This window comes from Euprymna scolopes, chromosome 40 (assembly GCF_053919585.1).
Source record: "Euprymna scolopes isolate OS-2025 chromosome 40, ASM5391958v1, whole genome shotgun sequence".
Classification (NCBI taxonomy): domain Eukaryota; kingdom Metazoa; phylum Mollusca; class Cephalopoda; order Sepiida; family Sepiolidae; genus Euprymna; species Euprymna scolopes.
In genome coordinates, this window is record NC_136521.1 from 4,761,768 (window position 1) to 4,778,080 (window position 16,313).

Genomic DNA, 16,313 nt, shown 5'->3' on the forward strand with positions numbered 1-16,313 from the left:
ATCATAAAATAAAAAAAATAAAAATTAATCTGTGACATCGGTTGAATGATCACTGAAATTATTGGGATGCTGGGAAGAGGAGAGGAAACCATCGTTCAACGTTCATTATTTAATATCATTTGACAAAGTAACGAGGGTTCCATTTACGTTGAGTCGGCGTCAAAAAGGGGAAGTAATTCAGAATGCCGTTTTGACTTGTCTGATAGATTGGCTAACGAGAAAGAATTTTAAACGCTTTTCACATATAAAGCGGATTAACCTCCCCTCCCCCCCAAAAAAAAACAATAAAACTAGAAACAAAAACAAAAATAAAAAAAAACAACGACCTTAAAAATAGACATTTTGCAATCAGTTTTCTCATTTTTATATAAATTATTGGTATTTATGTGCTTCCCCACGAAAGCAAAATGGGACACAACGTCGTTTTTAATGTGGGAGAAAACCAGCTCCCCCAAAAGGGGTACTTTGGAAGTAGGCAAAAAATAAAAATTGCCTTAGTATGGAAGAGCTTGCCCTATATTGACTAAGGACAAATTAACTTGAGTGTAACATTAGAACAGATACTACGCTGTGATCTTAGACAAAAATCTCAGATCTGCAGATGATATCGCCTTGATATTGGATTCAGAGGAAAAAAACTACAAGAACTGTTGGTTTATAGCAGCCGAAGAAAGTGCGAAACTGGAGTTGTCAACCAACTGTCAGAAGATGTTTCAACGGTCTGCAGTAAGAAAAAACTCAGATACCTCGTCATCTATCAGTGAATGGAACCGCGATACATCAGAAGGAAAGCTTTGCGCACTTGGGAAGCATGATTATATCGAATGGTCGAGCAGAATCAGACATCAAATGTGGAATAGCTGTTGCGAAGAAAACGTTTATGAATATGAAAATCGTTCTTGGAGCAGGAAATCTGAGTCCTGGAACAACAACAAACAAAAGGCTGGTAAAGTGTTACGCCTGGTCAGACGTACAGATGTGAGTCTTGAACAATTAACAAAGCGATGAGTAGACGTTTGGAGACAACTGAGATGTGGTTCTATCGATGAATGCTTAGCATTCTTGGACGGAGAGTGTCAAATACCGAACCTTTTAGAAGAATGAAGGTCGATCGCTTGCTGATACAGGCCATCACAGAAAGGCAGTGCCGCTTTGTTGGAAAAAAAAGTCATCGAACGGAACTGACGGAGAATACTAGGTCGGACTTGTACACACATACTGACCTCTGAAGGAACAAAGAGATCTAGGTCGAACTTGTACACACATATTGACCTCTGATGGAACAAAGAGATCAAAGTCGCACTTGTACACACATATTGATCTCTGATGGAACAGAGATCAGGGTCGGACTTGTACACACATATTGACCTCTGATGGAACAAAGAGATCAAAGTCGCACTTGTACACACATATTAACCTCTGATGGAACAAAGAGATCAGGGTCGAACTTGTACACACATATTGACCTCTGATGGAACAAAGAGATCAAAGTCGGACTTGTACACACATATTGACCTCTGATTGAACAAAGGAAGAAATTTTCAATAAAAGCAAGAGGTGCGATGTACACAAAGAGAAGGAGAGAGACGCACGATCGTTACGTCATTAGTTCGTCAACCCGACCCCCACCTTTAACCACTCTTGCTCGATACGTCCTTCGACAACTGACACGCAAAATAATTAAATACAATTTTGATATAAAACCGTCTTCGTGTTTGATTGTCAAAACAGCTCTATCAAACCAGACTGTATATATTTATTAGCAGCACGCATCTTTGTAGAAGCGCAACAAACATGATTATGATGAAAATAATGGAAATAGTATTCCCACGAAATAGAGAAATAAATGATTATATATACGTTACAGCAATAAACAGATAAATCGTTACAAAACCGACTATACAACAGATAGCAGCAGCATCTCGCATATGCAAATGACCAAGCGTAACAGCGGAGGAAGAGGAAAGAAAATAAAAGTGGAGAGGGAGATTTCGAACCGCGTGGTTGGTGACAGTGAAAAACCAGCAAGTGTGTGTGTGTACACACACACACACATATATATTACGTTGGTGCAAAAATAATGTTTTTAACATTCAATTATATATATAAAAACGACATTATCGCACGAACATAATATATATATATATATATCTTAGTGTTAGGACGGTTAATAGGAATCAGAAAAATCGGGATTTTTGGGGGTATCGGTGACAGTAAAAAACCAGCGTGTGTGTGTGTGTATGTACATATACACACAGGGTGACCCCCTCCCCCCAACAAAAAACAAAAGCTAAATGGAGGCCATCTAGAACATATGCTGCAGAATGGAGAAAAAAAGGCCAAAGACCCTAGTGTTTTGATGTGATGTTTTGAATATAATAAACTAGTTATGACCAAAGTTTCATTTCATTCGGACAAAACACTAAGAAACGGGGCCTAATTAGATTTGGGACCCGTTTATTTGGGGGGAGGGGTCACCCTGTGTACATATATATATTAGGTTGGAGCAAAAATAATGTTTTTTAACATTCAATTATATATATATAAAAACGACATTATTTTTGCACGAACATAATATATATATATATATATCTTAGTGTTAGAACGATTAATAGGATTCAGAAAAATCGGAACTTTTTGGGGTATCGGAATCGGAAAAATTTGTGCCTGTTTTCTGATAAAAAAAACGATTCTTTTACTTGTTTTCATAATTTGATTTTGTTCAAAAAAATCTTCCACTGCTCGTAAAATAAAAACAAATATATATCGATTTTAAACAAGTAAAACTACAATCTACATACTTTCTTCACATTTTACATGTGTTTTTACGGTAAGCGGGAAAAATAACTCTATAGTTGAATATTTATAAAGAATCAGTAGTAATAGTATAATCGTTCACTCACTAATGTCTGTGTGTGTGTGTGTGTATATATATATATATATATATATATATATATATATATAACTACTTCATTTATTGACATAAATTTAATAAACGAAAGTATAGATTTATGCGTAAACTTTAAGTATTTACTTCAAAAGTCCTCAATACGTAGGTAGAGCTAGTTAGTAATTTATAAAATATATATGGCGATTAAGCTACACTGAATATTCTGCGTTTCATCCAACTATAGGATTCGTCAGGCTTATGCGCATAAGCCTGACGAATCCTATAGTTGGATGAAACGCAGAATATTCAGTGTAGCTTAATCGCCATATATATTTTATAAATTACTATATATATATATATATATATATACACACACGCACACACACACAGGGTGACCCCCCCTAAAAAAACGGGCCCAACTCTAATTAGGCCCCGTCTCTTAGTGTTTTGTCCGAATGAAATGAAACTTTGGTCATAACTAGTTTATTATATTCAAAACATCACATCAACACACAAGGGTATTTGGCCTTTTTTTTCTCCGTTCTACAACATAAGTTCTAGATGGCCTCCATTTAGCTTTTGTTTTTTTTTTTGAGGGGGGGGGGAGGTCACCCTGTATATATATATATATTTATGTTCTAGATATACTTTCTATGTTCTTCGGGTTTTTTTTGGTCACCCTGTATATATATATATATATATATATATATATATATATAAAACCTATAAGTGTCGAAAGTAATGATAAAATTATTTATTTATTTGCCTATATTTCGCTAATAAGTAGCTTTATGAGGGTAGAAAGTCCAATCCGTAAGTTTTTTGGTGGTGTTATGATGGAAGCAATGCCTGGGAGTAGAAGAGGATAGAAATGCGCATCTTGTTTCGGTATATATGTGTGTGTGTATATATATATATATATATATATATATATATATATATATATATATATATATATATATTAAAGATGGGTCGATTCCAATATTTTTTCTGATTCTTCATAAATCTCTAATTATTTAACTATAGAGCTTTATTGGTATTTTAAAATCGATAAATATTTATTATTTTATCATTATTACCAGCAATGGAAGATTTTGGTTTAAATAAAATCAAATAAAAAAGAACAATTAAAAGAATCGTTTTGGCATCGGAAAATAGCACCATTTTTCTACGATTCCCCATTCTTGGATTTTTTACCCTTCACCGGACTATCCATTCATGTGAAATCTTTTCATCAAGAATGGTAAAATCCAAACACGGTCGAATTAAAAATTTCCAATCCAACAGGTAAGTTCCAAAGGAATCGCGTAACTTGAAGATGGTCCAAAATGATCCAAAAGGCAGAATTCCTTGGAAAAAATCACAAATGGAAGGAGTTCAAAATCATTAAAAGAAAAGTTCAAATGTGCACAGAAAAAGCACTGGAGAGATTTTTTACCTTTCACTGGACTATCCATTCATTTTTTCTTTTACCTCCTATTCCCCTTACCTCACCCTTTTTTATAACCAAGTAAGATCTGTGACTTACTTGTAGTTTCATTAAATACTTTTATATGCAAAATCCGATCCCGCATTTTGCTAATTCCTGCCCTCTGATGAGAAGGAGAGTATTTCTTCGAAACTCCGCGGATTAAGGACTATCCACTTATCTTGTGCTTCCTTTTTAAAATTAAATATGTTTTTAACTCTTTTTCAAGATGTCTTTTAACATGTTTTATTAATCATTTGTTCATATTATAAGCTCTATTTCCTTTTCGGTTTTATTGAGCTTTTACATCTGGTTGAGATTACTTTACTTGTAAATATTAACTCTTTAATATATATAATATATTTTAAGTTTACCATTTTGATTACCTTGGTAAACTTATTGTAATACATATATATATATAAAATGATTTTCAAAGATCTAATTGCTAATTGAAAAAGACAGGAATGAGTGAGTGTGGTTAAGGCGGTAATTTGCACTTGTTGGGGGCAGGGGGGGGGGCGAACAAGCTTGGGAAACTGAGAAAAATCCAGCTCCCTTGGAAATAAAAGGGATCCATCATTCCTAACAAGGCCAAATTGCGTTACGAATGTGAGAATTACGAGTAATTGTTATCGCTGTTCAAAAAGTATTCGGAATGAGGTCGTATTTATCGCGTAACAAAACTGGCCACGGAAGGAGATCCTGGTTTTCTTCGAGTCTTCTTTACGTCCTACAGTAACCGAAAGTGACATGGGCAATTCAAAATGACATGTTAAACAGTGTCTTTTCTGGTAGTGCTCTCATGAGTGTTCAAAGTTTTCCTTATGGATGTTAGAAACTTCACAGGGTTCCCTTCTGTGAGAACCTTACTCTGTGAAACAAATGCGGGCAAAAGAGTTGGTTTTGAGTTTACGACATATCAACCCATTTCGGGTTATTTAATGCGGAAGCCATTAAAGTTTTCATGGTCCTGGATATGTCCTTAAACTTTATCCGATGATGGAGGCCCCAGATTGCGAGCTTTGGGCGAGTGTGGAGATACCTTTAATTACCATTGCTCTCAGGTCCACTCTGACCCGGAGTGCTAGTACCTGTTAAGGTCCCAACTATGGGTTAAATAGACACCGACTTAAAAAAAACAAAAACAAATATAATCTATTAAAAATTGTTCTTCAAAATCACTGGATTCGGCATTAAATAAACTGAAAAGGGTTCATATGCCGTAAAACAACCAACCAAAGTTTTCATGCTCCAAGTTCTTTATATTTATTCTGCGAGTATCTGATCTCAGAAAGAGCTAGAGACCGATTATCTGTAGTGCATATGAGCGCGTGGGGAATTATCAGCAGCAGCGGAGGGTGGCTAGCTAGATAAGCAGTAGCCGAAAAAAGCGGATATGCATATTAGGAAGTGTGCGTGAGAAGAAAGAAAAAATGTGGACGTCGAAGAAAATAGACGTAAAATGAAGGCGAAAAATGGCCGGATGGATATATATATATATATATATATATATATATATATATATATATATATATATATATATATACTAACATGTCAACCCAGCGTTGCCCGGGTGTTTGGAGATGTATGTTGAGCAAAAAAAAAAAAAAAAAAAAAAAAACAAGCGGTCAATTTTTTAAACATTGACGCCTATTATGACCCCTTAACATTTATTGTTTTGGGCTCGAATTAAGTTATTAAGCTAGATCCATGTCTAAGGAACCTATATCTAAAATTTCAAGTGGTTAGACACAAAATAGTCGGAGGAGTTTGCTAGCATTCTCAAAGGGCATACTTGCATAATATTTGCGTAAAAAGTTTACAGTAAACACAAAATTGTTTCCATATATATTTATGTAGACGTATATATTTTTGTTTAATCTATAAAAGTGAACGTGTCTGTGCGTGTACATTTTCCTAAGCAATAACTGTCAATTTTCAGTTAACAGACTCGAAATTTGATATACAAGTTACTAAGATTTGGGGAAATTTTTGTAATCCGTGTTCGGCCAGAAATTTGGCTGTTAAGAGGTCAAAGTTCAACGATTTGACTTTTGAGAACGCTATCAAACTCCTCCGCCACGCATGCACATTATATATATATATATATATATATATATATATATATATTAGAGAGAGAGAGAGAGAGAGAGAGAGAGAGAGGTCGAATTTAATGCGATATATCATAATAGCCTTTGCACAGATAATACACACCATGAGACTCACTGACAAGTCAGAGTTTCGCCCTCCTTTGGGCTCTTCAGTAGGACACACATGAGAAGTGGCTGCAGTGAAGTGGAGTGATCTCCTAGGCATGCCATAATTTGGATACAATCGTTCCCATGGCGACAGTTTTACTTGTGGAATGTTGGCAACCTTCACGTGGCCCCTTAAGCGAACATCTGATCCCAGAAAGAATCAAAGACACCAATGCCGAGAATAGAATCGAAAAAACAAAAAAAACTGTGCCACACTGATTCATACGCCTGTACTTCTTAATCAATTGGAAAGAGAGAAAATAAAAAGATTTAGTGTCGTGATTACTTATCAGATTATCTGCACCCCCCCCCACCGATCCTTGTGTTCATCCCATTTCCAGTCTCCGTTGCCATGATACTAATTGCTTGTAATTCAGCCAAAGTAATTTGTAATTAAGTGCACAAGTCACCACTGTCTGAACTTGATTACCATGATGACGTGTACTTTTCTCTGATGATGATTGGAGTCGATTCGTCAGATATTTCCATGCCGTAACCAGGTCAGCGCAACAATTATGGATATTTATAAAAATTAGATTTTTGTTGTAGAAAGGTCATCGGCGGAAGACGGTAATCCCGAATGAGGATACAGAAAAAAAAAAGAAAAAAAAAAGGAGCATCACCAAATTTTAAGATTACCTTGTCCATAAAATTAAAAAAAAAATGTTTAAAAATAAGGCAATAAAAATGTAACATACGGCTGCAACCGAGATTGAACTCACTACACAAGTTTGTAGTGTAATTCAAATCTTGTCCGTAGCTGAATACTTGATGCTTCAACAGGGCTATCAAGGATATTTTTTATCGTGACGCCATCACTAGATGGGTTGCCTACCACAGCTTAAGAGAGGCCCATTTACCCTCAAGAGAAGGATAGACCACGCCAGTTTCCAAACCTGGTATTTTACCTCGCGGTACATACAGCGCCTCGCCTTCCCAAATGGTCGCCCATCTAATACTGGCCAGGCTTAATGTTGCTTAACTTCAGTGATAAGGCAATAACCGTTCGTGTGAATTAATTATTCTTAGGTGAAATTTTACCATTAATTTTTATTATCAGTCGAATGTGAACCCTTGAAAGATTTTCCGCACTTTGTGTTCCAACTTGGACCACTGTTAGAGTACCCCATAACTAATACGTGATATCCAGAATCGGAAGGGTTGGTTGGTTGGTTGGTTTTGCTTTACGGCATATCAACCCTTTTCAGGTTATTTAATGCCGAATCCAAAGATTTTGAAGAAAAATCTTTTAATAGAATATATTTGTTGTTTTCAAGTCGGTTTCTATTAAACCCATAGTTGAGACCCTAACAGATACTACCACTCCGGGTCAGAGTGGACCTGGGAGCAATGGTAATTAAAGGATGGCTCCACACTCCCCAAAGCCCGCAAGCTGGGGCCTCACCACTGGATAGTTTAAGGTCATATCCAGGACCAGAATCTGAAGGGAGTCTAAAGATCAGCTACTCAAATTATACAGGAGCTCGGTGTTATCCGGTCATATAATACACTTAACCATGACAATTTATGCAGAAAAAAAGGTAATAATAATAATGTCGTCCATTAAATCCCGTCTGTGTTTGTTTACAATATCACGTCAGCTGATATTTGGGCTTGACGATGAATGCCCTGAAAATGTCACTGAATAATGTTTAGTTAAAATAAGCACACGAAAAAATGATTTGCGGCGATTTCAAATGGTATCTCTTCTTTTATCGTAAATTGAACTCATTAACAACAACAAAAAAAAAAAAATTAAAATAAAAAATTAAATGGTGAGGTACACCCAGACTTGAACATGGAATCATTCTATCCTTAAGCTATACCTTCAAATTATAATACACCTGTTTGTTTTTTAAGAAATAATTTGCTGAAATTTTATTATCTCCCTTGGCCGGTGTAACGTAAAATAAATATTCCCCTATAAAAGTTCTTAAATAAATAATTGTTATAATTCTTTTTCTATCCTTTGCAAATGATTCAAATTTTAGTATGTTAGTATAGATGATAACGACTACCAGTTGTCGAAATTCCAGCTTTTCACAGTTGTTATTTCTAACAAATATCAGGTTTTAAAATTTTTTCCCTTAGTTTTGGACGCTACTGTGTAATATATATATATATATATATATATATATATATATATATATATATATATATATATATATATATATATATATGACAGCCCCTTTAAGAAATACGTTTCTTATCGTTGAGCACTTTCTGTTGAATTAAAAAGTCGGTCAATTTAGTTCTTATGCGTAGATCATCGTATAACGATTTGATCACTGTCTGTCTGACGTAATGAACATTTAAATTAAAATGTTTAAAATTCAACGCTATTTCACACGATTAATAGTAGCCGAATGGATACGGCCTCCGCTAATCGAGCCAGAGATGTCTCGTGGTTCGAATCGTTCGACTGGTAGTAATCGTGACACCCTGCACTGAAGAATCCCGAAAGGATGAAACACTAGTGTCTGTAGGTATTTAATTATTATAGTAAAAAAATAATTATATATATATATATATATATATATATATTTTAAGATCGGAATGTTTCGATTTTCGATACGTATTGGATGGATTTCTGTACAAAACATACCTAAGAACTCTGCCAGACATATAAATTAGTTTTGGATGAAATTTGCAATATATAGTATGATTTTCACAGCGTTTCGGTCGATGTAACCTCCGATCTTCTTCAGGTGTATCTTGTCGAACTTGGGAATTTGGACGGAATTTTGAACAGAATCCTTTATTTACTTCATAGAGGTAGCATGCTCTTGTTCTGTCAGCCATGACAGAAAAGAGGTCCCAAGTAATTCGACAATTTATTTTTCGGTCACCCACACTGAGGATTGAAACTGCAACCTTCAGGAGAAGGTCAATTTTGTAAGTACTCTAACCACTGTGCCACGGATCATTCTGGACAAATTTCAGAGTTCAACAAGATACATCTGAAGAAGGTCGGAGGTGACATCGACTGAAACGTTGTGAAAATCGCACTCAAGATGAAAACTAGTCCGATGAAACCAAATGATACAAATAACCTGCAGAAGTTTCAATGTAATGCGAACAAACATCTCGCTGCTCAACTCCCAAGAATCACCTGTTAGAAATGATCCGAAATAATCGCCTATTACGAAGTATGGCGTAGTTTGTTTGAAGTCTTGTTTAACGGGTAAAAGGTGTTTTTGAAGACAAAATAGCCACTTAATAATCGACAGCCTAAAGAGTGGATATATGTTTCTCCACTGACGATGAGTTATAAACTCGAAAGGACCTATGGAATAAATACCATCCAGAGTTGAAAAAAAAAAACATTCAAGTAAATAAATAAAAAAGGGTACTTGTACAGCTTAATCAAGACATTAAAAAATGAAAATATATAAAAAAGGTTATATTGCACGTATCGCTTATGGAATGAAGTTCTCCGAAAAAAAAAATCACTTAATTTCATCAAGTAGTTTTTTTTTTTTTTTTAATTTTTTTTACAGCGAAAAAAAAACCCAAACTGTTATGATACCGAGCAAAAGGTTCGATTTTTAGGAAGAAAAGCTAGTATTAAAGATGGGGAGGGAGTGTCGGCGCTTTACATTGAGTTATCTCCTCGTGGCGTGTTCAACAAATTCCATAATGGCTGACTTCAACGCGCTCTCATAAGAACGTGTTTTTCGCTGTAAAAAAACAAAAAAAAAAAAACAAAAAAAAACTACTCGATCAAATTAAATGAAACTTTTTAGATCTTCAGTCCAAAACGGATACGTACAATATAACCATTTTTTTCTCGATATTTTTATTTTTGAATGTCTTGATTAAACTGTACAAGTACCTAAAAAATATTGAATTATTTATTATTTATTTATTTATCTGCTCATAACGACTGTACATTCCGGCATTGTAAGCCTTCAAAGACACCTTTTAAGTAGCTGTGGGGAACCACGTAACCTGAATAGCACAAGTTTCGTGTTTCGTTTTCGTGTGAGATATGCAAATTAGAGGCGAAGGAGTTTGTTGAACGGTATAAAAGAGGAAGGTAATGTACCTATTTACTGTGCCTCCCCACGGGACAGAGTTAGACACCAGGGTCGTTTTTTAACGTGGAGAAAAGGTACAAAAATAAAAATTGTCTCAGTCGTGAAGGATTTCTCCTCCACCGAAAGAGAACAAGAAATAGAAGTGCAGCATCTGAAGAACAGATACTACACTTTGATCTTGTCCCGAAGGCCAAGAAAAGAAGGTAATGTAACCACCGGTGAAAGACAGCGAGTTGGGAGAACGCGTGTTGAAACAAAATTATTGAAACTACATCAGAAAAAGAACAGAACAACAAATTTGATTTGGTTCAAATACATTCGGAGTGGTAATATGTTTTGTTGGGGAGGGGAGAGGGGAGTTGAAAAAGAGGTAAAAAAAAAAAAAAAAAAAAAATCACCCCACTCGACCGAAACAGACGCCGATTTCGTAGTCCAAGCGCCTAACAATTTCTCCACCGCCATTTCCAACAAGGTTAACTTATTTGGGGTAAAGATAAAACAAAATGTCCGCTGCATAAAAGCCTCGTCTGTTTACGAAATAAATTGACGCTTCCTCTGAGGAAACGTTAAGTACTTTACAGTGAAGTTACACGATCCCATGGCCGAAGAGAACGGTGCTTAGGTCTAGTTAGGTCATTCACACAGGAAGGGGGGAAAAATCCAGCCCCCTACACCCTCCTATTACTTAAAAAAAAAAAAGCAACCATGAAGCGAAAATATGCTAAAATACAATTTCAGTAAGAGACCAAAAGATTTTAATGCGAGAAATTACATTTTCTTTTAATTTGTAAGAAATTCTCTTACTCGTTTTTGCCTTTGGCAGAATGAAAGAGACACAGAAAAGCAACAAAGGCTCACCTTAAATCCAAGAATAATTTTATTTACAAAAGGGTAAAAAAGGAGTCCATATTGCAAAAGAGTGCTCTCTTCAGCTTCTGCCAAATGGCGGGTAGTTCATGCCTTGAAAGGAGAAGGTAGTTTTCTTTTTGTTGAAGATGCTGGTAGAATCGGCCGCTCGTAGAAATGGTAGAGGGTTCTCGAAATCCTTCCAGACTGTCAAATACGAACAACGCACATTGCGATCGATGTTCATAAAATAATATGCCCCCCCCCCTGCGGGCAATGATAATGAAGTAATTAATCCGTAGAACATGTTAGCCTCCGGCTAGTATCCGCATTTAAATGAGCGGAGAAATAAATGGGTAGAACCTTGTCTTAGTTCATTAGGCACGGAGCGAGATTACGCGTCTGCTTTGCTCGACGCAAAATTGAATGTTTTTTGAAACATAATATTCCCGCCACTTCTGAATCCTCCGCAGCAACTGAACAACGCAATACCATTGGTCGAAATAATCGCGTGATTGGAACGATCACGCGGTTATCGCCCTTGCATTCTGAAATTTCTAACAAATTTCCAAGTTGTTAAACTTTGGAACGATGAGATGTAGGTAAAATATTTTACCATGATTTTCCTTATAAGGAAAATTGATTCCATACTGTTCATTGTTAACGTGTTTTTTTTTATTCAATACGGCTGATGAAATGCTGTTCTTGTGAAAATTTTCAAACGATATAGAGTTTGAATTTGTCGGACTAGTTTGAAACAATTGTAACTAACGATGAAATACACTATTTTTTGCTATCAATTTATTCCTTGATGTCTTGATTTTGTTAAAACAATATATGAATGCTCAATTATGAAATGTGATAATTTTGTAGATTATAGTTTAAGTCATCCCTTTTTGGCTTAAAATTTATTGGTATATGAACGATTACTGAATTTCAATTATATAAACCCAATAAAATTCGGAATACTATAAGATATATATATATATATATATATATATATATATATGAGCAAACAGTTAATAAAATATGTTAAAAAACACTTTGAAATGAGTTAAAAACATATTTAATCTGAAAAGGAAACACTATATATATATATATATATATATATATATATATATATATATATATATATACCTACTTCATTTATTCACATAAATTTAATATACGAAAGTATAGATTTATGCGTAAACTTTAAGTATTTACTTCAAAAGTGCTCAATACGTAGGTAGAGCTAGTTAGTAATTTATAAAATATATATGGCGATTAAGCTACACTGAATATTCTGCGTTTCATCCAACTATAGGATTCGTCAGGCTTATGCGCATAAGCCTGACGAATCCTATAGTTGGATGAAACGCAGAATATTCAGTGTAGCTTAATCGCCATATATATTTTATAAATTACTATATATATATATATATATATATATATATATATATATATATATATATATAAAATGGGAACAATGGAAAAAGTATTTCGACGAAATAGAAAAAAAAGAAAAAAAAAAAAACTCCAAAGTATGTGTTCACCAATGTTTCGTCTTTATTTCGAGACTTCCTCCGAATTAGTGGTTCTCAACCTTCTTTTACTCCTGGACCCCTTTTCCCCTCTTTTTATCTTGGTGGACCCCTTCATAACTATTGGTCATAAGACAATCTTCTATTTTTCACTCATATAAATTTTGAGGTTTTAATAATCAAAGAAATATTATATAATTAAGCTTTATTTTTAAATGAAAACTAATTTAATACAAATAAAGTATTTTACAACAACTATAATAATTATGATAATAATAAGTAATAGTAATAATTCTGTGGACCCCCAGAAATATTCCGTGGACCCCGGTTGAGGACCCCTGCTCTGGATTAATGCAATTAAGATAATAAAACACCAGTACAAATATATTAAAAATATATTTTAGATGTAATGAAATGCATGACCCTGTTCCATTCCAGAAACGGAAAAAGTCGGAAATTCAAAAATGCATAGCGTTGTGAACGAGAGTAAGACTTTTTTTATCACAACGTCATATAGCCGTTAATATATTTAAAAAAGATATGATGCAATTCATATTCTTTTTGGAACAAATATGTCCGTTATTTGAATTATAACGGAAATATTTTATTGTCTCTCTCTCTCTCTCTCCCTATCTATCGGGTTTCAATCCTGGCTTGAGGTAGTTGCTTTTTTTAGCTGCACTGATGAGCTGTGAAACAGCGAAACAGTACTGTATGTGGATGACTAATATATATATATTAGTCGTTGGCAGAATTCAGATATGAGTATACATTTTTCTCATTAGGATTGAGCAAGCCCCAGCAACAAAGTGTTTTAGGTAACCCGCGAGGCGCAATTCCATGTCACACACACGTCAGATGACACCATCAAAACGTAGATTCCATGAACAAAGCTTCTTTCTTAGAACTGCACGCCTGTGGAACGCTGTTCTGCTTGCCTGCTTCCCTCCCGACTTCAACCTGGATGTCTTGAAGTCCAACACAAACAAATTCCTGATGAACCGCACCCTCCCCTAAGTAATGACACCTTACCAATACTCCAATACTATTGCTACACTATCCCTTTGATTACTGTACACACAGTAACCCTTATCCCCGAGTGGCCATTGGGCTTTGATAAGTGGTGAACTCCATAAAAAAAGGCATTTTGCAGGAGGGTGTCAATACACCATTACTAAATGGCCACCCATTTGGTACTTGCCCGGCTCATCGTTGCTTACCTTTAGTGATCAGGCGAGTAACTGTGTGTCAACGAGATTGTGCGATATATATGTATGATGCGAATAATGGAAATAGTATTCCAACAAAATACAGAAATAAAAAAAGGAACAAACCGAGTTATGTGTTCATCAACGTTTCGTCTTTATTTCATTCATCTAGAGGAAGTCTTGAAATAAAGATGAAACGCTGAACACATAACTAGGTCTGTTCCATTTTATTTCTCTCTTTCTACACACACACGCACACAAGCAGGGATGGGGCGCCCGACTCTACCCCGTCGTAAAATACGCTTAAATATTCTATTTTAATTTGTCCAGATTTCGTACATATTAAAGATTTGTGATTTTAAAAGTTAAAAAAAAAAAACCACTTTGGTGCCATCAGCAAGAATCGAAACAGAAAGCAAAACTGTAGTATAAAAAACTGGCGTCGTTATACAACCGTAACACGCATATTATCTAATTAGAAATTAAAATTAAAAATAAACTAAGATTAATGTACAAAATGTATAACGATTTTTTCAAATTTTGACCTATTTTTGACTCCATGGAGTTGAATACCCTATATACTAAGTTTCATGTCTGTAGATCAAAAAGTGATAGAGGAGTTTGGTAGGCACAGCTTTTTAAACAAATATATATGCATACATAAATATAGATAGAAAGATGTTTGTGTTTACCATAACCATTATTACGCAAGTATAAATCATGTAGAATATCTGCATGAATATAATTACACGTAATAGTTAACTAAAGGTGATCATCCCATAAGAAAACCGAAAAACAACAAACAAAAAAAAAACAATAGGGAATTAATTAAAAATGAATGTTTAAAAGAATATGCAAATTAGGTAGATCTTTTGCAGATTAATGCAGTTCCACGACCCACATATATAACAAAGTTGTATTTTCTTTTTCTTGGCCTTCGGGCTGGGTTCAAAGTGTAGTATCTGTCCGGCAGATACTGCAAGCAAAGACCATATGTGGGGGCGACCCCACATATAAGACCTTGGTCAATGTAGGGGCAACCCTTCATACCAATTGTCATTATCCAGCTCCCCTATTTCCCCTTCACTCCTCACATAAAAAAACCGGCCTTGTGCCCAATTTGCTCGGTGGAGGAGCAAATAAATACCTTTCTTGGTCTTCGGGCCGGGATCAAAGTGTAGTATCTGTTCTGCAGATGCTGCACTTGAGGTAATTTGTCCCAGGAGAGGAAACTATACTGGGACAATTACTGATTTTGGACTCAACCAGAGTGCCCCTTTTCCCTTTTTTTTTTCGGGGAGCTGGTTTAACCCCACTTTAAAAACGACCTTTTGTCACATTTTGCTTTGGTGGGAAAACAAATAAATACTAATAAATAGAAAAAAAAAGGATATTTAATGTGAACACAAAAACAAATTTATAGGAGTGTGTGTGGGTATATATATATATATATATATATATATATATATATATATATATATATATATATATATATATATATATATATGCACGAAGCAAAGGAATTGTTTGCAATCGCAGCTATGGCGAATTTCAACCTAACAATGCATTAATCTCCAATAATAACCGGAAGATTGCATGTATAATTAATTCATCGTAATTCAACACGAAGACATTAATATTTCATTCCAAACCACAAAGGCACCGAAGATCTACGACACATAATGGAAGATGCGTTTCGCTCTCTCTCTCTCTTCCAGATCCCCGAGCAGTCTCCTTCTCACACCAGTAGCACTCAGTTTTGTGTTCGACGAACAAAGCTATTCCGATATCAAACAACTGACACCTCTGCCAGTAAAATAAACAGAATAAGAAATACAACTCTCTCTCTCATATATATATATATATATATATATATATATATATATATATATATATATATATATATAAAATCCCTGGAGATAACACGATACTTAAGTGTCGATTATATTTGGGTGTCAATGACTTTCAGACAAATGAGGATTATTTACACACACGAACTATATATATATATATATATATATATATATATATATATACATATGTATTAGTTTGTGTGTGTGTGTGTGTGTAAATAAGGGTT

General features: G+C 34.8%; 1 protein-coding gene and 1 pseudogene across 13 annotated transcripts in view; both read right to left on the reverse strand.

Annotated features, from left to right (window-relative positions):
• LOC145265357 (plexin-A4-like) overlaps positions 1-16,313 on the reverse strand; it is a 1,096,693-nt gene that overhangs the window by 296,207 nt on the left and 784,173 nt on the right. The window lies entirely within an intron of this gene.
• Positions 10,631-10,858, reverse strand: LOC145265863 (U2 spliceosomal RNA; annotated as a pseudogene).